The sequence below is a fragment of the Aedes albopictus genome, chromosome 3, assembly GCF_035046485.1.
Source record: "Aedes albopictus strain Foshan chromosome 3, AalbF5, whole genome shotgun sequence".
Taxonomy (NCBI): domain Eukaryota; kingdom Metazoa; phylum Arthropoda; class Insecta; order Diptera; family Culicidae; genus Aedes; species Aedes albopictus.
The window spans coordinates 445,718,578-445,739,311 of record NC_085138.1 but is presented as its reverse complement, the minus strand read 5'-3'; the positions used below and the strand labels follow the sequence as shown (position 1 = coordinate 445,739,311).

Sequence of the window (20,734 nt, the reverse complement as noted above, 5' to 3'; positions counted from 1 at the left end):
CAAGTACACTGTCTCGAATCCAATTACAGAGAAAACTATTCTTCTTGTATGTCCTCAAAGTTGCACGGAATATTTAGTGAAATTTTCACATTATATCACACACCAGCACTCGCGATGGCCAGCCAGCCAGTCAGCCAGCTTTCCAAGCACCGAGAGCTCTGTTCTTCACTCCTACCGAAAGGGGGAGGCGAGAGTTATTAACTCATTTATTGATCACTGAAAAATTGCATACACATCTATCACCACGGTTTGACCTAAACGAACGAAAAACCTTCCAAAACTGATTTCACCTTTCTCGAGCACCAAATCCACAATGATAGCAACGAATTTCCACCAGGCCAGCTTTCGCAAAGCCCTTTTTCGTCCAGAATAGCGCACTGGTTCACCAGTTTTTCCTTCCTGGAAAATTTATCAGCACCACCAGGTCGAGAAAGGAGAAAATTTTTCCTCCTCTGCGAAACACACACTCAACGCCAATGGACAGAACTCGACTGCGAAAGGTTTTCCCATTCGCTCACACCGTAGGTTGAATAGGAAAAACTGCTTTTCTCCTCGGCGCTCTCGACGATTTCCACCGTGCTCACGGGCGCTCTTGCTCGAAACTCCTCGTGCTCGTCTGGCTGTGGGAAAATTCGAATCTCATCCCCGTTTTTCGCCGCCGACCGCCAGGCGGAGAATTTTCCGCTCCCACACATTGTTTACATGATCTCGACGGCTCGAGTCGAACCATTGTATCCCTTCCCCTCGGGCGGACGGACGGAGAGAAACGTCAAACTGACACCGATAAATGTCAAACTGTCTTCCCCCTTCAGCACACTTCACGTCCCCCTAACTGCTCACGTCCTTTGAGTATCCTGCTGACTTCATGTGTATGTATTTTCCCCCATCAGCCGATTTTCCACCTCCGGAAAAAGATTGCGAAAAACTGCACCCACCCCCTGCTGAAAAATAAATATTCCACAGTTTTCCGAAAAACAAGCACACCCGAACGCACCTTTTATCGTTGCGCTGTAAGCGAAGACAGGGCCGAGTGATCGCCGTTCAACAGCTGCTGAATTCAGATGCCTTGATTTACTGCCCACGCACACCTGTAAAAAGAGAACAACACACCGCAACGATGAGTTTATGGGGATCGAACGGGAAAGCTGCGCTGACTCTTATGGTCTAGTATTACAAGTGGAAAGTGCTGGATAAAAATATAGGAATTTTCATAAGATATGGTTCATAAATACAATTAGAAATCCTCTTTGATTTTACTCGTTAATAGTAAATACAATAAATTATTATCTGTTATTTTTTAAGACACGGACATCGTCTTCAACTAGATGCTGAATGAAACTTAACACTAGACAACGGACACGGAGCATGCACCAGTAAATACGGAGAAGAAACTGTCCTCACGAAAAGTGTCATCGTCCGGAGCAAGAATCGAACCCTCACCCCACAGCATGGTGCGATTAGAAACTTGATGACCCTAACCGCACGGCTACCAAGGTCCACTATTTGTGAATGTTAACCACGGTATACCACAAACCGTTATTAACAGTGGATGATCAGTAGCCTGGTACACGGTTTATATGGGAAAATACAAAAAAAGGAAAAACTCAAATTCCTGTATACTTTTTGAGTTCCACTTTGGTCCCATATCAACTGTGCAAAATTTCAGATCGATCGGAAAAACTATATTTTAGCGCCCGCCATTCTTAGTTTTTCATACGATTTACTATGGGGAAATATTACTCCTCCTAAGAAAATTCGCTAGGAGTCACCCCTAGATCTTTAAAAATAAGTCGACGAATGATTTCTGTAGAAAACTTCACTAGGAATCTGACCTCTGAAGACAGCAAATCGATGCGACGTTCGTGGAAAAAGATATTAGGCTTCACCCGATCGATAAAATAACGAGATTTTATTATTTATTGATATTCCTTACATGATAAACAGCATTTGCATGCCATTTGGTTTTCAATCAATAACTTTTTTCACATGCCTCAGATCGTTCTGCGGTCTTCGGAGGGTTGGTTCCTCGTAAAATTTCCAACAGAAATCATTCATCGATTTATTTTTAGGGGTTAAGGGGCAACCTGTGGCGATTTTTCTTTGAAAGTGATTTTCCCCATAGTAAATCGTATGAAAACTGAAAATGGCTGGCGCTAAAATATAGTTTCTCCGATCGATCTGAAATTTTGCACAGTTGATATGGGACCAAAATGGAACTCAAAAAGTGTACAGGAATAAAATGTCTTTATGTGTCCCACGCTAATGATCAGCTCTCGACGCGAACAGACGTTCCGTGCTATTACTAGCTTCTTTTGTTTGATTCTATACAGTGCATACCGATCGAAATGTCAAGTGAAATTGAAATCAAAAACACGCTAGCTTTCCTGTTCCCTGAAGATGCCGCGCAACCGACCGTAGCAGATATGGCCGGCTTTGTGAAAGCACTCAAAGGTGACCTGTCGCTGATGGAAACGGCCTACAAGATTTCGGATGAGAAGTCGGTTTTCATCCGCTTCAAATCCGAAGAAGCATTGAAATTTGTGTTCGAAAACAACAGCCAATCGTTACCGTTCCATTACGTCAATGGAAACAAAGTGGTGGTTCGCATGTCGGTGGCAGGAAACACGCGATATGTACGCGTGTTTGATCTACCACCCGAAGTATCGGATGCTGATCTGGTCAAAGTGATGCAGAAGTATGGAAAGGTCAAACGTACAGTACGCGAGCGATTCCCGGCAGATTTCCTACTGGATCTGTGTACCGGAGTCCGGGGTGTCTATATGGAAATTGAAAGAGAAATTCCGGATATCCTCTACTTCCGCAACAGGAAGGGAAGAGTGTATTTCGACGGAATCAAACCGAAGTGCTTCAGCTGCAAATCAGAGTTGCATTTAAAAAAAGATTGCCCAGTTTTGCGAGAACGGACGAGCAGTGAATCAAAATTCAACCATCGCGCAACAATAACGACAATGTCGCAACCTGAATTTGTTGCGACATTCTACCCAATGCGACATAGGTTTGTCCCAACTTGAACAGAATAGGACAAAAATCGTGCACCACGAGTTTAGAGATTTTTAAGCCTTGCATTGTGATTTTCGAGCGGTAACTTCGAGTCGGTAAACACTGCAACGCTACTGAATATGTATCATCAAAAAGTTTCATTGAAGTAATATAGGTTTGCTTTTTGAGAGATTTTTGACATTTAGCATATTGATGAATATCTCAGCCGTCTGTCAACCGATTTGAGTTCTCTTGGCAACAAATGGAGGCTACAACATCCTAGTAGAACGCTCTGAAATTTTATTTCGATTGGACATTTGGTTACTTAGATATCTTTCGAAGAGTACTTAGGAGTTATACAACTAAACTTTTTGAGATTTTTAACAAAGTGTATCATACTAAATATCTCAGCCGTGTGTCAAGCAATTTGGGTTCTCTTGGCACCGAATGAAAGTTACAACATCCTAGTAGATTGCCCAGAAATTTTATTAGGATTGGACATTTGGTTACAGAGATATCTTTCGAAGAGTACTTAGGATTTATATAACTAAACTTTTTGAGATTTTTGACCAAGTGTCAAAGTGTGTATATATAATAGCCCTGTTTGTCTGTCCGGTGACTAGCCAACCAGACGCAGCACGCGGGAAAATTCTCACAAAAAATAAAATATTTGACATTCAATTCTTTTTTACCATCAGATGCAGAGAACAAAACCAGCGACAACCTTAGACAACCAGACACTGCATTTGATGAAAAAAATCACAGACAACCAGACTGAGCATTTTATGAAAAAAAAATCACAGACAACAGAGGTTGAAAATTTTGATTGTTTTTTTTTAATATTTGACACTTCAATTCTTTTTCACTATCAGATGCATAGAACAAAACCAGTGACAACCTTAGACAACCAGAAAAAGCATTTGATGAAAAAAAATCACAGTCAACAGACGATGAAAATTTTGAATTTTTTTTAAATATTTGACACTTTAATTCTTTTTCACTAGGATGCAGAAAACAAAACCAGTGACAACCTTAGACAACCAGACAAAGCATTTGATGAAAAAAATCACAGACAAAAGACGTTCAAAATTTTATTTTTTTTTCAAAATATTTGACATTTGAATTCTTTTTCACTATCAGATGCAGAGAACAAAACCAGTGACAACCTTAGACAACCAGACAAAGCATTTGATGAAAAAAAATCACAGACAACAGACGTTGAAAATTTTGATTTTTTTTTAAATAGTTGACACTTCAATTCTTTTTCACTATAGGATGCAGAAAACAAAACGAGCGACAACCTTAGACAACCAGGCAAAGCATTTGATGAAAAAAATCACAGACAAAAGACGTTCAAAGTTTTATTTTTTTTCAAAATATTTGACACTTAAATTCTTTTTCACTATCAGATGCAGAGAACAAAACCAGTGACAACCTTAGACAACCAGACAAAGCATTTGATGAATAGAAACAGATAACAGACGTCCAAAATTTTAATTTTTTTTAAATATTTGACACTTCAATTCTTTTTCACTATCAGATGCAGAAAATAAAACTAGTGACAACCTTAGACAACCAGACACTGCATTTGATGGTAAAAATCACAGACAACAGACGTTGAAAATTTTGTTTTTTTTTTTAATAGTTGACACTTAAATTCTTTATCACTATCAGATGCAGAGAACAAAACCAGTGACAACCTTAGACAACCAGACACAGCATTTGATGAAAAAATCACAGACAACAGACGTTGAAAATTTTGATTTTTTTTTAAATATTTGACACTTAAATTCTTTTTCACTATAAGATGCAGAGAATAAACCGAGCGACAACCTTAGACAACCAAACACAGCATTTGATGAAAAAAATCACAGACCACAGACGTTGAAAATATTGATTGTTTTTTTTAATATTTGACACTTTAATCCTATTTCACTATCAGATGCAGAGAACAAAACCAGCGACAACTTAAAACAACCAGACAGAGCATTTGATGAAAAAAGTCGTTGATAATTTTGGTTTTTTTTTAATATTTGACACTTAAATTCTTTTTTACTATCAGATGCAGAAAACAAAACCAGCGACAACCTAAGATAACCAGACTGAGCATTTTATGAAAAAAAAATCATAGACAACAGATGTTGAAAATTTTGATTTTTTTTTAATATCTGACACTTAAATTATTTTTCACTATCAGATGCAGAAAAAAAATCTGTCGCTCTTAGACAACCGAATGCAGCAGTTGCTGGAAATAACCCAGCCCTGTTGGTCTGTCCGGTTACTTCCGAAGTTTTTCAGATGTAAATATAAGCTGCATTGAATTCACCAAATAAAATACTTTTCAAAACGAAGAATAATGTAATGCTGTTTTATTAAAAATCTACAAGCGTGGATAACACATGAACCGTTTATATTGAAAAAAAAAACACTTAGTCTCAAAATAAAGAAAAAAAAAAACACTTGCCACGGGCGCTACTGCGTCCACAAATAAACTAGTATCATAATAAATATCTCAGCCGTCTGTCAACCGATTTGGGTTCTCTTAGCACCAAATGAAAGCTACAGTATCCTTGTAAAAGGCCCTGAAATTTTATTTTGCTTGGACATTTGGTTACTGAGATATCTTTCGAAGAGTATTTCAATAAATTCCATTTTTTATTATTATATTCGCTTGTTATCTTGCATGAACTTTTGACCAGTCTATGGGAAATTATTGTTCAATAAATAATGCTGACCTCAAATAAAGTGTATATTAGCAGATTATTGTTTTCAATAAAATTTTAAATAACAAATTACAAATAAACAGGAATTCTATGAAAACTAACAATATGTTAAATGAAAGCTTTGAATTTATATATTGTGGGAAAATGCAAGAACTGGACAGCCAAAATAACTAGCTAATTCCAAAACTGATTAACATAGCAGACACAGTGGCATTTCGGTTTTATCACTAGTCGTTTTAATCACTACTCGCTCAAATTCACGGTTTTCTATTCGATTTTATCACGATTTTCGTTTCGTTTTTATCACACTTGTTCAAAAACATTCCGAAATCAATATAAAACCAATACAGCATTGCCCAGTCCACCAAAACTGTTAAAAAATGTGAACTACGACTCATATATTTTGCAGCTGAACGACTTTGAATAAAAAATTTACATTTTTTTTCTCGTTTCACCAAATTCACGGTTTCGTTTATATCACGGTAAAATTTTTTTTGATCGTGATAAAACCGAAAAACCACTGTATATCATTTTTGTCCTTTTTGCACCATAACCATGAATACCAAGTACTTCGGAGCTAATTTATTCGACTGATTAGATTAGACTAATAAAAATGATATTAGACAAAGTGTATCTCGCTGATTTTTTTATCCATTTGTTAATCGATTCAAGATCTTTTGGCAGTTAACAAAAGATACAATATTCCAGAACATGTCAGCTATTTTTTTTAAATTTCATACAAGATTCTAGAAGGTGCCTGGTATTTATGGTAGTTTAGTCCATGGTCCATGATGCTATTTTGGAAACCAATCCACTAGATGCCAAATCCACAATATTTTCTAGAACTTTTGGTCCATCACACAAAATAAATATGTTAAATACAAATAATACAACAATAGTTTTAATAAGTGTAAGAAGGGTTCTGTTCACCATAGGTGGATTAAATCGGGTTTTATAGAATAATGTAACTTCTATATGGGAATATTGTCAATCGGTGTTTTTCATAACATAAACAAATAATAACACTGCTCGACAAAGTTTTAAAAAAGTTCGTATTTATGGGATGAGAAAAAAAATAACAGGGTTTTGGTACCCTAGAAGTGTCATAGTGAAAGAATTTTCGAAAAATACTGGAACGGGACTACACAGTTTATGCCCAAAGTTTGAATTGAGAACTTGTGCATAGACCTAAATATCCCACAAACTCCGATATTAAAATTTAATTCAAATCAAAAAAGTGCGTTAATAGCAATGCTCCTCGTAGGTCATCGTACCTGGCTCACGCGCGAAACATCGAAAGCAATGGAAATCGTACCATATGTTACTGACCTAGTTTTTATGAAAGAAATCTGATGAGAATCTTTTTTTCTCAAGCTGAATTCAAGCCTTACTTTACCAAACACCGTATCTAACAAAATCCTCGAACGGAGAAAATCGAAGGGGAAGTTCGTTGCTTCCATAGCAACTTATACATTGAGCCTTTCAGAAACGTCAAAAATCCGAGTATTTTCCACAAATCTTCCCCAAAGGTGAGTGATACGAAATTCAGCACCTCGTGTGAAAATCTCTTTTTTGTTTATATATGTTATTGTCATCGCGGTTGAAACCCGCAGATTCCTCACACGCGACAATCGAGTTTTCTCCAAATCCTTACGTGAAACCTAACGTCGGACGTAGTGCACTGGGCAACGGATCTGGTCCTTTATCTAGCGCACTTTGCCCGACGTACGTCCGACGCACGGTTTGGGAGAAAAATTGATTTTCGCGTGTCAAAAATTTCGATTTTCAACTGCACGAACAAAACATACGGTGTTTGATAAAGTTAGGCTTAAATTAAGAATGGGATTTTTGTTTTGCGAAAATGTTTACAAAAATTCACGTTTTAAGTAGTTACATATCATTGAAACAGATTAAAATTTTAATTGACATTTCTACCAAAAATCCATTTTGAATTTTCTTGGATGATTCCAACATTTGCTGATGTAATTCCTTCTAGGACGTACAAATTTTAGGAATTTGAAAACAAAGTATGTTGAATTGACAAATGGAGAGAAATGTGAAAATTACCACCTTTTTTGGTGAGATTAGAACCCACGACTCCGTTTCGCTAGTCCGGTGCTTTAACCGCCTAAGCCACAGAACAAGTTACGATTCTGTGGAATAGAAAGTCAAACTGGACTCGTTGCACCACCCTAACTGGGTCCGTCTTTCACAACTTTATCTCTCCTTCAGCGCTTAGATGTCAATCTTCCGCACTCTCGCGGCCTATGAACAACAAGTGTGAGCCTATTGTTTTTTAGAATGTTGACCATTTGGTTGGTGCAAGCTCAGTATGCGTTATGGGTTACGTTCTCTCTAATGTAGTTGCCCAGTTCTGCGTCCGACCGCGTTGAGCGCTTCTTTAACGGTTTTGAAATACCGTCTTACCCTGCTAGTTGGACACGTTTTAATACGACACTTTTTAATTCGTACTCCGCTTATTCGACATATGTCGAATTAAAAAGTGTTGAAATGTCACAATGATGTACACAGTAAATGCAATACAGTTTGATATTGCACTTATACTCGCACCCGCAGTAGCTCCTCTTGCAGCCGTTTTCAAAAATCTTTTTGGAAATGAATTTACGTATTAAAATAAAGTTTTAAAATCTGAAAAAAAACATAGTGGCTCAGAAAAAAGTCTCTTTTGTGTAAATTAAAAAAAAAAAACAATTATTTTTTCAACAATTTAAAACTCAATTATACGTGACGGGTTTGATGGTCCGCGCAGTAATACAAATTTTATTTTTTTTTTCCTTTTTCAAGAAAAATAAAAAAAAAAGTATAATATGATATTTTTACAGTGTATTTCGATTAATGTGTATTCATTTTTAAACACTTGTTTCCATTAACAGATTGCGAGAAAGCAACTGTTTATGTTAATATAAAAGTTTTGTGATCTTTTGAGAACCCTTGCTAACTTTGTAAAATAACTAAATGAAAACATTTCAGCAAGAAGATCGAGTAACTTTAGAAATAAATAACTACAAATCAATCAAAATTCTCTAGCATTCAGTTTTGTAGTGAGCTTTCAGCGAGCTCTGATACAAACTACTGTGGGGTGTGAATGATGATTAGTGATATTCCCCTTGCGTGTCCTTCCCCTAGTAAGCATCGGTGACAGCAATCATCATGACGATACAGTGAGTGTGTTGCTGCCATTGAGGAGTGGAGCTTTGGCGGAGCAAGTCGCCTGTATTGCGAGGTCCCGTATCATGGCAAGTGATTCTACTGCAGTTTGCAAAGAATGCGGAAACGGATTGTTATAGTAAGTTGCGTAATATTCACAACTACATAGAAAAATATTAGAACCTAGCCTAAAAGCCTGCTTTATGAGTGCCATTGTTTTTCTTAATACTGACACGAACTCCAATATATTTTGCAAATATTTTCATATATTTTGAAAACACCAATATATCAATAAAAACCGAAGAGTGTTGAAACAAAAATCTGTTTCTCATCTTTAGAATTCTGAAATTTCGGGTTGACCTTAAACAGTAAAGCTCAGAAAAGTTTTTGAAAAAACTATCTTACCGTCGAATTTCAATTTCTCCAACGATACCTTTCTTACTAACAAACACTCCTTCCTGCAGCCTTTGGTGGAGTCGCAGCGGTAAACGCGGTCCTTCACTTAACAAAGGTTGGTACTAATATTCCTTCCGTCTTCCAACCTGACTGCAAGGACGTGGCCGGCGCCGTTATTGTACCGTTAAAGTGAGCCTCTGAAGCGTGCACAGTGAGAATGTTCACCACTCCCAGTCAATTATTCAGTTGATTCATTGTGCAACTGTCATTGGTTCGGGTCAATCACGGAGTAGCAACCATACAGTGCACAGTGAAAAAAATAGGTATAATACGCGAATAAATTCAATATCTCTGCTCGGAGTGAATGGATTCGAATGAATTTTTGACACAAACAGCGAAAATCTCTATAGTTTCAGAAAAGGAGGGTGTCATTCGCCGCACGATGCTGGAAATCAGTGTTTTGAGCTCATTTTACCCCGCGCTCTCTTTTTCACATCTTTTTGAGAAAATCCTCATCTATTCCCGATTGGCGTGCAAAATAAATGACTTATTACTCGTACTTGTGTAGAAACTTCCATAGTATCGGAAATTTGACATAAACTTGCTCCTTCTCTTGTCGATTGCATTCCACTCCGAGCGAATATGCATGTGAATTTTCAAAGAAATAGGGGATATCGGGGTTACTTGAAGATATTCCAATTTTAGGGCTGTGCGCTGAGCCAAACCAGCTCCATTCGATACTACGGAAGTTTTTACACAAACACGAACTGAATAAATCGTTTATTTTGCACTTCAGGATTTTTCTTAAAAGGTGAAAAAGAGAGAGCATCGTGCGGCGAATGACACTCTCCTTATCTGAAACTATAGACATTTTTGCAATTTGTGTCAAAAATTCATTCAAATCCATCCACTCCGAGCAGAGATATTGAATTTATTCGCGTTTTATACCTATCTTTTCCCATTGTGCAGTGTATCAAACAATTGTCCGTACAGGATTTTTTTGGTCAAAATAATCTTTCATTCAATTGATCATAACTCAATCAAAGACGCTGAAATTTCGACCAATCATGAACCATATATCAAAGCTCCATTGGTAAAATTTTGAGCGAGATCGAGTATGTTTTCTGAAAGTTATAGAACTTTTAGTAAAACTTATAAAATTTTTGAACACATTTTTAAAACATTATATCTCAATGTGTACTCGATGAAACTTTTTCAATTTTTTCTGTAATACCGCTTATACCTAAGGCTTTCATATGCAGCTTCGTTTGAGGTTTTATATTACTACAAAAAATATGAAAAATCTGTATATGTTCAGAGTGCCATTAGGAAATTTATCATATTTTGATCAATAAAAGTGCCAAGTGTTTTCAACGTTTTTAAATTCTCTTAATGTAATATTTTTATACAGGACCTACTAAACCACATATGAAGAGTAGGTCCTATGTATTTTTCGTTCAGTTAATGCACTTTTATTGGTCGAAAACGTTTGGCAGATTTTATGTGCAAAATATAATAAATTTTTAAACATCGTCCTCTACATAAGCACATTTTTCATATTTTTTGTAGTGAATATAAAACCTCAAATGTAGCTGCATGTGAAAGCCTTAGGAATCAGCTGTAACACAAAAAAAAATGAAAAAGTTTCATCGAGTACATACTGAGATATAATGTTTTAAAAATGTGTTCAAAAAAGTTTTTCTAAAAGTTCTACAACTTTCAGAAAACTTATTCGATCTCGCTCAAAATTTTACCAATGGAGTTTTTATGTACGATTCATGATTGGTCAAAATTCCAGCGTTTTTGATTAATGTATAGAAAAGTTATGAACATTTGAATGAAAAATTATTTTGGCCAAAAAATTGCTGTACGGACAATTGTTGGATACACTGTAGATACAGTGTATCAAACAATTGTCCGTACAGGAAATTTTTTGTCAAAATAATTTTTCATTCAAATGTTTATAACTTTTTTATACGTCAATCAAAAAAGCTGAAATTTTGACCAATCATGAATGATATAATAATGCTCCATTGGTGAAATTTTGAAAACTTTTAGTAAAACTTATAAGATTTTTGAACATATTTTCAAAACATTATATCTCAATATGTAGGTACTGGATGAAACTTTTTTTTTGTGTTACAGCTTAAACCTAAGGTTTTCATATGCAGCTACATTTGAGGTTTTATATTGACTACAAAAAATATAAAATTGTGCTTATGTAGCTGACGATATTTAAAAAATTACCATATTTTGCACATATAATCTGCCAAACGTTTTCCACCAATAAAAGTGCATTAACTGAACGAAAAATGCATAGGCCCTACTCTTCATATGTAGTTTAGTAGGTCCTGTATAAAAATATTACATAAAGAGAGTTTAAAAAAGTTGAAAACACTTGGCACTTTTATTGATCAAAATATGATAAATTTCCAAATAATACTCTAAACATATAAAGATTATTCATATTTTTTGTATGTAGTGAATATAAAACCTCAAACGAAGCTGCATATAAAAGCTTTAGGTATAAGCTGTAACACAAAAAAAAATTGAAAAAGTTTCATCCAGTACTTATTGAGATATAATGTTTTAAAAATGTGTTCAAAAATCTTATAAGTTTTACTAAAAGTTCTAGAGTTTTCAGAAAACTTATTCGATCTCGCTCAAAATTTTACCAATGGAGATTCAATATATAGTTTATGATTGGTCAAAATTTCATGAATTTCAAATTGAATGAAAAATTATCTTGACCAAAAAGTTGCTGTACGAACAATTGTTTGATACACTGTATGTGCAGTCAGTCTAAGCTAAGCTATCGTCGAATTTTAATTTCTGGCCCGACAACTGGTATGGAGTGTCAGCTGTGGCCCGCGGTCGTAAAAGGTTTGCCGGGCCTGGTCTAATGGCTACCATTTCTGATTCGTAAGCAGAAGATCCTGGGTTCATTCCGTGACCCGTCCCTTTCCTGCAACTTTCTCCCGACTCTCGCAACTCATACATATTTGCATGTTCATAGCCCCATCGCTAAAACGGAAAGGGGCGAACCGTTTCTCCCACGCCCACACAAACAAGCGAACTGTGCCGCATTATCTTCAGAGTAATTTAATACACTACTCTACCTTAAGCCTGGCATCGACGAGTGTGAACACGCTGCAAACCACATCCCACTAACACTTCGACAGCCACAATAATTTGTACAGACGCAGAGGTATTGTGCGTTGCATGAAAAAGCGACTACATTTTAGGTCTTCAATGATGGTAGATTTTGAATCGCAGTGCAAATACCATGTGTAATCGCAGCAGTCATCACACCAACCGGCCATCTTCTTCTTTTTCTTTATGACTCGACGTCCCGACTGGGACTTGACCTGCCTCGCTTCAACTTAGTGTTCTCTGAGCATTTCCACAGTTGTTAATTGAAGGGCTTCCTTTGCCTGCCATTGCATGAATTTGTATATTGTGAGGCAAGTACAATGATACACTATGCCCAGGGAGTCATTTCATTTTCATTTGCATTTTGGGTGGGCTTCGTGGCCGTGCGGTTAACGGCGTCAGTCGTTTAGGCGTATTGTGAGTGCCACGGAGTGAGGGTTCGATTCCCGCTCCAGCCGGAGGAAACTTTTCGTCAAACGAAAAATCCTCCACTGCACTATGGGCCAGAAATCAAAATTTCGCGACAAAAGTCAAAAAAGTTGTTTTTCTAAGATCAATCAATTTTCATATTTGTATGATTATTTGGGCTATGTTTGATTATATACCGACTGATTTTTTCGATTTGTAACAAAATTGTATCGTTTTTTGTATGGAGAAACTTCTTATAAGCGGAAATTCGGAAAGCGGAAAATGTGCCCAACAAGTAAATCGCATACATTTCCGAAAAGTAAATATAGTATATTTTGCATATTTGGTGCACAAATTGCGATGCTTTTAAGTTTAAAAAGAAAATTTTACAATATTTACTCAAATTTTACGGTTTATTTGCCAATGTGTTCCAAAAGTAGAAGTATTCGACCGTATTCGACATGCAACCGGTCTAGGATGCTAGTTTGGACTCTTCTTTTTCGAATGCTTCCGGACTTTTTTGCGGGAGTTTGCGGGAAACCAAGTTAGAGTGATTTTAGTGCTTGCTTTAATTTTTCAATATTTCACGCTGGGCTTCAATAATCATCTAATCTTGCCATTACGACGCAATGACTTTATGACTTGCGAAACAATATACATAGCAACAAACAACTACCATTCTGGAAGATTTTGTTTCAGATATAAATGTGATTATAAGCTTTTAAATCAAGACCACACACTTATCCAATGTGCAAAGTATATCAATCCGTGTGATCAATAAAAAAATAAAATTAATCCAACGTACATACTTATGTACAGATGGATACATTATTAATGAAATTAGGGCCAAATCCACAGCTCAAGTGAAATTTTAACTCACGACCCTTTTATGCTACACAAGTGCTTTACCGACTTAGCTACCGAGCCAATCAATGACACGGCATTTTGAATATTTCAAGGAAAATCAAATATTTTTATTTATCGCAAATATATTCATCCCACTCGCACATATGTACGAAGAGCGAGCGTAATTTATTTATTGTACAAATACCGGCTCCGAGTCATTTAGCCGACTGTTATTTGGATGATTGCCGCTTGGCCGAACGCCATTTGGCCGAAAGGGTCATTTGGCCGAACGCCATTTTTCTGAATGCCGTTTGGCTGAAGAAGAAATGATCGTGCCACTGTTCTCCACGTCAATATAACTCAAAATAATCGCCTATGATTAAAAGGAGGAAAATTCTCTGATAAAATATTGACAGTTTTAACGCCAACTAACCCATGAATTGAAAAACTAGAAAGAATAATCAATGGTTGGAGGAAGGAAAAAGGAACAATTAATTAGTTGAGCTTATTAGAAATCATAAATTCGTGTGGTCAATTGATGTACCGAAACTTTGCACTTTGAGTAAGTGTGTGGTATTGATTTAAACACCTACAATCACAGTCTTACCTGAAACGAAACCTTTGTTGCGTATTGTTTCGCAAGCCATAAAAAGATAGCGTCGTAATGGCAAAAATGGATCTTGGTGTTAATGGTTATTGAAGCACAGCGTAAAACATAGTTTTGTAAAATTAACGCATGCACTAAAATCACTCTATCTTGGTTCCCCGCAAATTCCCGCAAAAAAGTCCGGTAGCATCCGAAAAAGAAGAGTGTCGACTAGCTTCCTAGACCAGTTACATGTCGAACACGGTCGAATACTACTACTTTTTGAACAAATTGGCAAATAAACCATAAAATTTGAGTAAATATTGTAAAATTTTAATTTTAACTTAAAGATATCGCAATTTGTGCATCAAATATGCAAAATATACTAAATTTACTGGAACTCTTTATTTTTTTTTTATGGCTCGACATCTCCACTGGGACTTGGCCTGCCTCGCTTATACTTAGTGTTCTTTGAGCACTTCCACAGTTATAAATTGAAGGGCTTTCTTTGCCTGCCATTGCATGAATTTGTATATTGTGAGGCAAGTACAATGATACACTATGCCCAGGGAGTCGAGAAATTTTTCCCGACCAGAACCGGGTATCAAACCCGCCGATTCCAGATTGGCGATCGATAGCCCTAACCACTAGGCTAACTGGAGACCCGCTGTTGGGAAATGTAGGCGTTATATTTGTTGGGCACATTGTTCACCACAAATTACATTTTTCTTAATATTGGTTAAAATTGAGAATTTTCGCATACAAGAAGTTTCTCCATACAAAAAACGATGCAATTTTGTTACAAATAAAAAAAAAACAGTCGGCAAACAATCAAACATAGCACAAACAATCATACATATATAAAAATAGATTTATCTAAAAAGAAACAACTTTTTTGAATTTTGTCGCGAAATTTTGATTTCTGGCCCATAGTGCACAGTTATTGTATTGTACTGTATTTATTAGATTCAAATTCAAAACGCAAGCCTGGCAGTTATAAACTATTAAATAAGCCAGTATGTATAACTAGAACCTAATGTTTTGACTTTGTATGGGATTACGGGGATTACAGTAGATGTTGGCCATGTTACTCGTTACTGAATATCCATATCCATGTATTTTTTCCCATTTGTGGTTTTTCCTTGACATGACTTAAAGTTAAAAACTAACATGTTACCGTTTCGTAAAATAAATACAATACAATACAATATCAGTGAAATCAGGGTTTAGGGTTTTATAGTTATAGGTTTTTCTTGCAAGTATTGATCAGAAGAGTTCAGTTATTAAAAGTTAATTTTTACAAAGCTTAGCTGGCGATTTCTTTCCGTGCAATATACCTTATACCTACATAAAAATGAATAGAAACTTACCGAAGCGTGTAACTCGCATCTAAAATAACAGAGAACACATTTGCCGCAGATCACCAGAACAAAATGCTTCAACTTTTTTTGTTTGCAATCCAGCACAAGATTGTCCCGACTCAAACGTCTCGCCGGTGTTGTGTGTATACACTACCAACAGCAAATAATGCCACTCACGTTCCGGGGAATTTCTCCACTGTCAGCACACTTGAAAACCGGATTCGCACTGGTCGCACCGTCGTAAAATAGTTCGGACAACACTAACAAACCAACCACTTTCGACGGTAGGCCACGACCACCCGATAACACTGACGACCGGAGTAATGATGGATCCCGATCGGGAGGGACACTGTCGTTTTTGCACGGCCAAACTTTCACACTTCCAGCGGCACGGGCGGAATAAAAACGGTTCCCCGGTGGGGGCGGAGTGGACACCGTACGGATCGCGACAGACGACGACGTCGAAGGGTGGACAGATTACCAGCGGACCCGCATCGGATTCCTCCTCCGATCAATATCGTAAGTACAACAAGCCACGCCGAGCGAACGAAATACAATGAAAATGACGTCTGCTGCTGGTGCTGATGGGCTGCTGGCTTTCGTTTCGCTTCGTCGACGTCGCGATGATGATGACGATGATGGTTCGGTTCGGGTGCCTTCGCTGTCACGCTAAATCCACTTCACGCGAGAAGTATGCGGTGAATACTTTGAGTCAAGTTCTTGGCAGACAAAACAAATTTGTAAAATGGACATTTTTTTCTGGAAATATCGTTATAAAAAACAGGAGTTTAGTTCTCAAGCAGAACATTAGTTTAGCTCGTAAACATTATTATCGTCGCACCACCAAATCGAAGTCGTCGCTAGAAGCACATGCGAAGTTGCAGCTGCGAAGTAAATTTGAATCAATGTTTTCTGTTGCGCATCATTAAGCTAATTAAGAGCAACAATATGCACTAATCCAAATTGAGTTGCGACATTTCTAAGTTGGTTAAAAATCAATTTTCGCACGTTCGGTCACTTCGTATTTCGACCAAAAGCATATTTTCAAAATTTCCGACACATTCAACATTGCAAAACATTAACCGTGTATGTGTTTACACGCGATCGCGTCGTGAGGATAGGGTTGCCAAACATCGTTTGATGATCTACACTGTACTAGAAAATCACCCGAAATGTGGGTAATATTTGTTCTGCAGTTCGGTTAGCACAGGAAATTCGCTTGGTGGTGGTTTTGTTTGATTTTGTTGGCGTTTTCTCGAGTTTTTCAGTGAGAAAGTGAAAGAGGGAAGATTTTTTGATAGAAGGAAACAGTGCGCCCACCAGTGATGCCCACCAAAGCCAAGAATCAGCATGTTCCACCCACGCGAGTGTTCAGTGTTTTCTCTCTCTTTTCTCGAATCGCGGTGGTTCTTCGCTCTTGTATGATAAGTGATGGAACGATCGAGAGAGCAATGAATGGGTGCATTAAATAATTTTGTGAGCTCGTTTTATGCTATTCCCAAGTAACCACAGTGCTGAAGCCTTATTGCATGCAGATATACGGTGTATTTAGTGCAATCATTACTTTACATGCAAACTTAAGGTTGATTTAAAGTGGAAGTGGGCAATTATAGAATTAAATTAGGACTATACTGGTATAATCTTGAAGCAGTCGCATAATTGCCCATTTCCACTTTAAATCAACTTTAAGTTTGCATGTAAAGTAATGATTGCTCTAAGTACACCGTATATCTGCATGCAATAAGGCTTCAGCACCGTGGTTACTTGGGTTGTGTTGTGTGAAAATTTGAATGGTATGATGCACAAAAATGTTACGCTATAGCGGGGAGGGGGAATCAAGCTTAGCGTTACAATCAAGTTTTGGAATAATGGTAAAACAGGGTTTTCCGACGAAACCGATTAAGCTAATTGATGCAACGTTTGATGGAAAGGAATCAATTTTACGGGTCGCGGATGAGATTTCGTCTGTAAGAGATAAGCGGGAGATGAAAAGAGTTGTTCTCACCATCAACACCAGAACATAGTGAAGTGCATGATCGCTAGAAGGTAGCGATGTTAGTAGCGAAAGGTGAAAGTTTTGTAAGAAATAGAAGAATTTGTGCCTACCTTGGAAATCTAGCGAAAGTGCAAGCAAAAGTGTGATGTGGAAAGGCGTCTTGCAGCCGTTTTCTACGGCCTTTGTTACCAGCTGAGGTCTCGTATTGTGCAGACGAAGAAAAAATCCAGTTGTATTCGTTTGATCCATCCAGCCACGTGACGTTGGAGGAAGTCGATCGGAAAGTCTTGAACGTGAGGTGCTGTGAAAAATGATCGGTGATTTTTGAAGAAAACGACGGCGTCTGGCGTTCCGGAAACCCATCTGAGTTGGGCTTGTCACATCGCAAGGATGCCGAATGAATAACAGGCGAAGATAAAGTTCAGTAGTGAATCAGGAAGAAGCCTGCGCATCTCTGTTAGATCGTGCGGTTGAAGATAACCTAAGAGCACTCGACTAGAAACTATTGGCACCAGACTGGGTCCAGCGAAGAAGGATGCTTCATTCGGCGTAGATTCAGCGGATCGAATTGTGGTCCACCAAGTAAGTGCCAAAATTCATCTCTTTCAAACCTCCTAAACTCACAACAAATTCTGTACTACATATTTGATAATGTACATATTACGAATTTTATAACATTCAAAAATCCAATTTAACAAAGAAATTTTCCAGAACTAGGGAATTTATTAAATAATTCATTAGGAAAATCAGCTTCATCAGGAATTAATTTGGAGATTCTGATGCATTTTTTGCGAAATTTCTCTTCAACTCCGATCCGACTTAGTTCCCTGGCCAAGTTCACAGGGGTTGACGGTATTAAAGTGAAGGAGTTTCATTTTGATTATTGTAATGTAGTGTTCTTTAGTGAAACATATCACCTTTTTAACACTTTAATGCGCCTCCAACGGTTCATCACGAACCGGCTGCTGCAGATGGAGTATGGCTGATCATATGCATCAGACATGCTCGATAAACACGGAGGAACCGCCAGGGCTCAGTAGAGTCTATTCCCAAACAATAGTTCCAAGTCGGTTGGATTTGAGAAGGTTTTGATGATCGTTACAAATCCTAATAAAAGTATTATAGGATTTGTGACAGTTTTGGAACCTTTAACAGCCAGCTGACTTCAAAATGTTGTTTGGGCTCTATTTCCCACGTTTCTCGGTTGATTTTGATTAAAAATTTATTAATGTCATAGTCGCTTTTTCGATTTTTTACAATGTTAGTTGGTCATATTTTCTTTAAATAATGCAATTAAAATCGACCGACGAATTAATAGTGGGAAGGAGATTTGCAGCACTTAATTGTGCTGATAGATTTGAAGCTAACGTGCGAACGCTTAAACGCATTGTTGACATCAATGCGTTCGACGTGACATTTTGGACAAAAGCTGACTGCTTTTTATTAACTGAACAACGTTACTTTTGTAAGACTAGGTTGACATTTCTAGGCCACGCATTAGAAAATGACATGGTTTATCGAGGTAGGACCGATAGGACAGAACGAATTTGAATTATTGGCTATGACACCAAAAGAAAAATATCAGGAGTTCAGTTACATGTTTCTGTGGGTTTTTCACCGATGACAATTTAAGGACACAAGAGATGAACACAGAGAAGTAGAAATCAAGAAAACAATTTGGCACAGAATCGACTATATTTTAACATACGGGTTCGACTGATTCGATGAATCTATCTAGAAGTATCTAGAAGACAATTGACGCTAAGATTGGAAAAAAGCTTGCAGTTGGGACTAGACTAAAATAGTGGCGATAGGAAACAATGCGCTAAACAGGATTATTATTCATTCTTTAATATTTAACCATAGGCTTTTCGCCGGTTGACAGTACAGTATTTAGCTGTGTACGAAGATACGGATTAGTTGGTGTACAGATGTTAGGGTTCTCACGGAAAGTGCTTCAAGCGAGGCTTACATAACAACTGACAATAAAGAAACCTATTTTCCTTGACTTTCTACGCAATGGACATCGGACCGAACACACATGTTTTTGTTAATCTCCTAGGCATTATTAAGACATGACGTATGTGCATGACGAAACAACTAGCAGGACACAGTTCCAGACGTCTCTTTTTAATAACTACATCCAGCATATTTCCAATAAAACTACACTTCAATAAAGCAAAGACTAAAGCTGCTATGATAGAACAGACCAGAATGACTTAATTGACTATTACCTTGGAGATCTACTTCGAATAACTGACAAATTGACAAGAACCTAACTAAATACATGGACCATACCACAAAAAAAAAAAACAATTGACAAAAAGAAAAAAAGGGGAAACTTTTATTAAAACTATTTTTGTTCAACGCAGGCCAAAACAGTGTCGACTTGGGCCACGATATGCCTACGTACTTCTGTGTGTTGAAACAAAAATAGAGGCTCATAGAAGCAAACGTAGGGAAAGGGTGCGGTGTTAGAACATAAGCACAGTGTGCTACCGCCGTAATCACTATGAAAAAAAAAAAAAAAAAAAAAAACTCCGATCCGACTTAGTTGCCTCTCAAAATTTTATTTTTATTATTATTTATTTACGACATTTTACCCAAAAGTGGGCATTCGTGTCGGGGCATGCCTCTCAAAATGTTTTCCAAGGATTGTTGTAGAATAAAGTGACCAGACGTCCCGGATTGTGCGGGACAGTCCCGGATTCATGCTAGTCGTCCCGCATTGTAAAGTGTCCCGGAAATGTCCCGGAATTCAACTTACCTGCTGCTGGATGTGGATCTGCTTTTGTTCTTCCCAAATGCAAACTTCAGAACAATTAAGTTTAAAAAAAAATAAAAATAAACATTTTATTCATGAATTAACGTGGTCCATTTTAATATATTTCTTTTTATTCGGGAATTTTAACTTAATGCTTATTTTCAACTCTTAACTCTCTGCAAGTGAATTTAAAGAACTTTTGTTCACCTTTTTTTTCAAAAATATTTTTTCAAGTATTCTCAGAGATATCGATACATACACCCACACTATGGCAACCCACAGGGCGTTCTTTGAGTAATACAGATTTCGTCAGATTCACTAGAGAAGTATATC

The 20,734-nt window shown here is 37.2% G+C and overlaps 1 protein-coding gene across 13 annotated transcripts in view; it reads right to left on the bottom strand.

Moving 5' to 3' along the window:
• The window catches only part of LOC109425852 (plasma membrane calcium-transporting ATPase 1), a 300,257-nt gene extending 284,077 nt beyond the window's left edge, over nt 1–16,180 (bottom strand). For 9 of the 13 annotated variants that reach the window (XR_009998757.1, XM_062856705.1, XM_062856704.1 and 6 more), the window contains exons 1-2: nt 15,651–16,180; nt 995–1,088 (exon numbers count right to left, since the gene is read on the bottom strand). The gene's annotated coding sequence lies outside the window, so the exon portion shown is untranslated. Of the gene's footprint in view, nt 1–290; nt 866–994; nt 1,089–15,650 lie in introns of those variants that run through there. The other 4 variants (XM_062856715.1, XM_062856717.1, XM_062856716.1 and 1 more) reach the window with 2 other exon arrangements.
• Nucleotides 16,181–20,734: the final 4,554 nt, after the last annotated feature.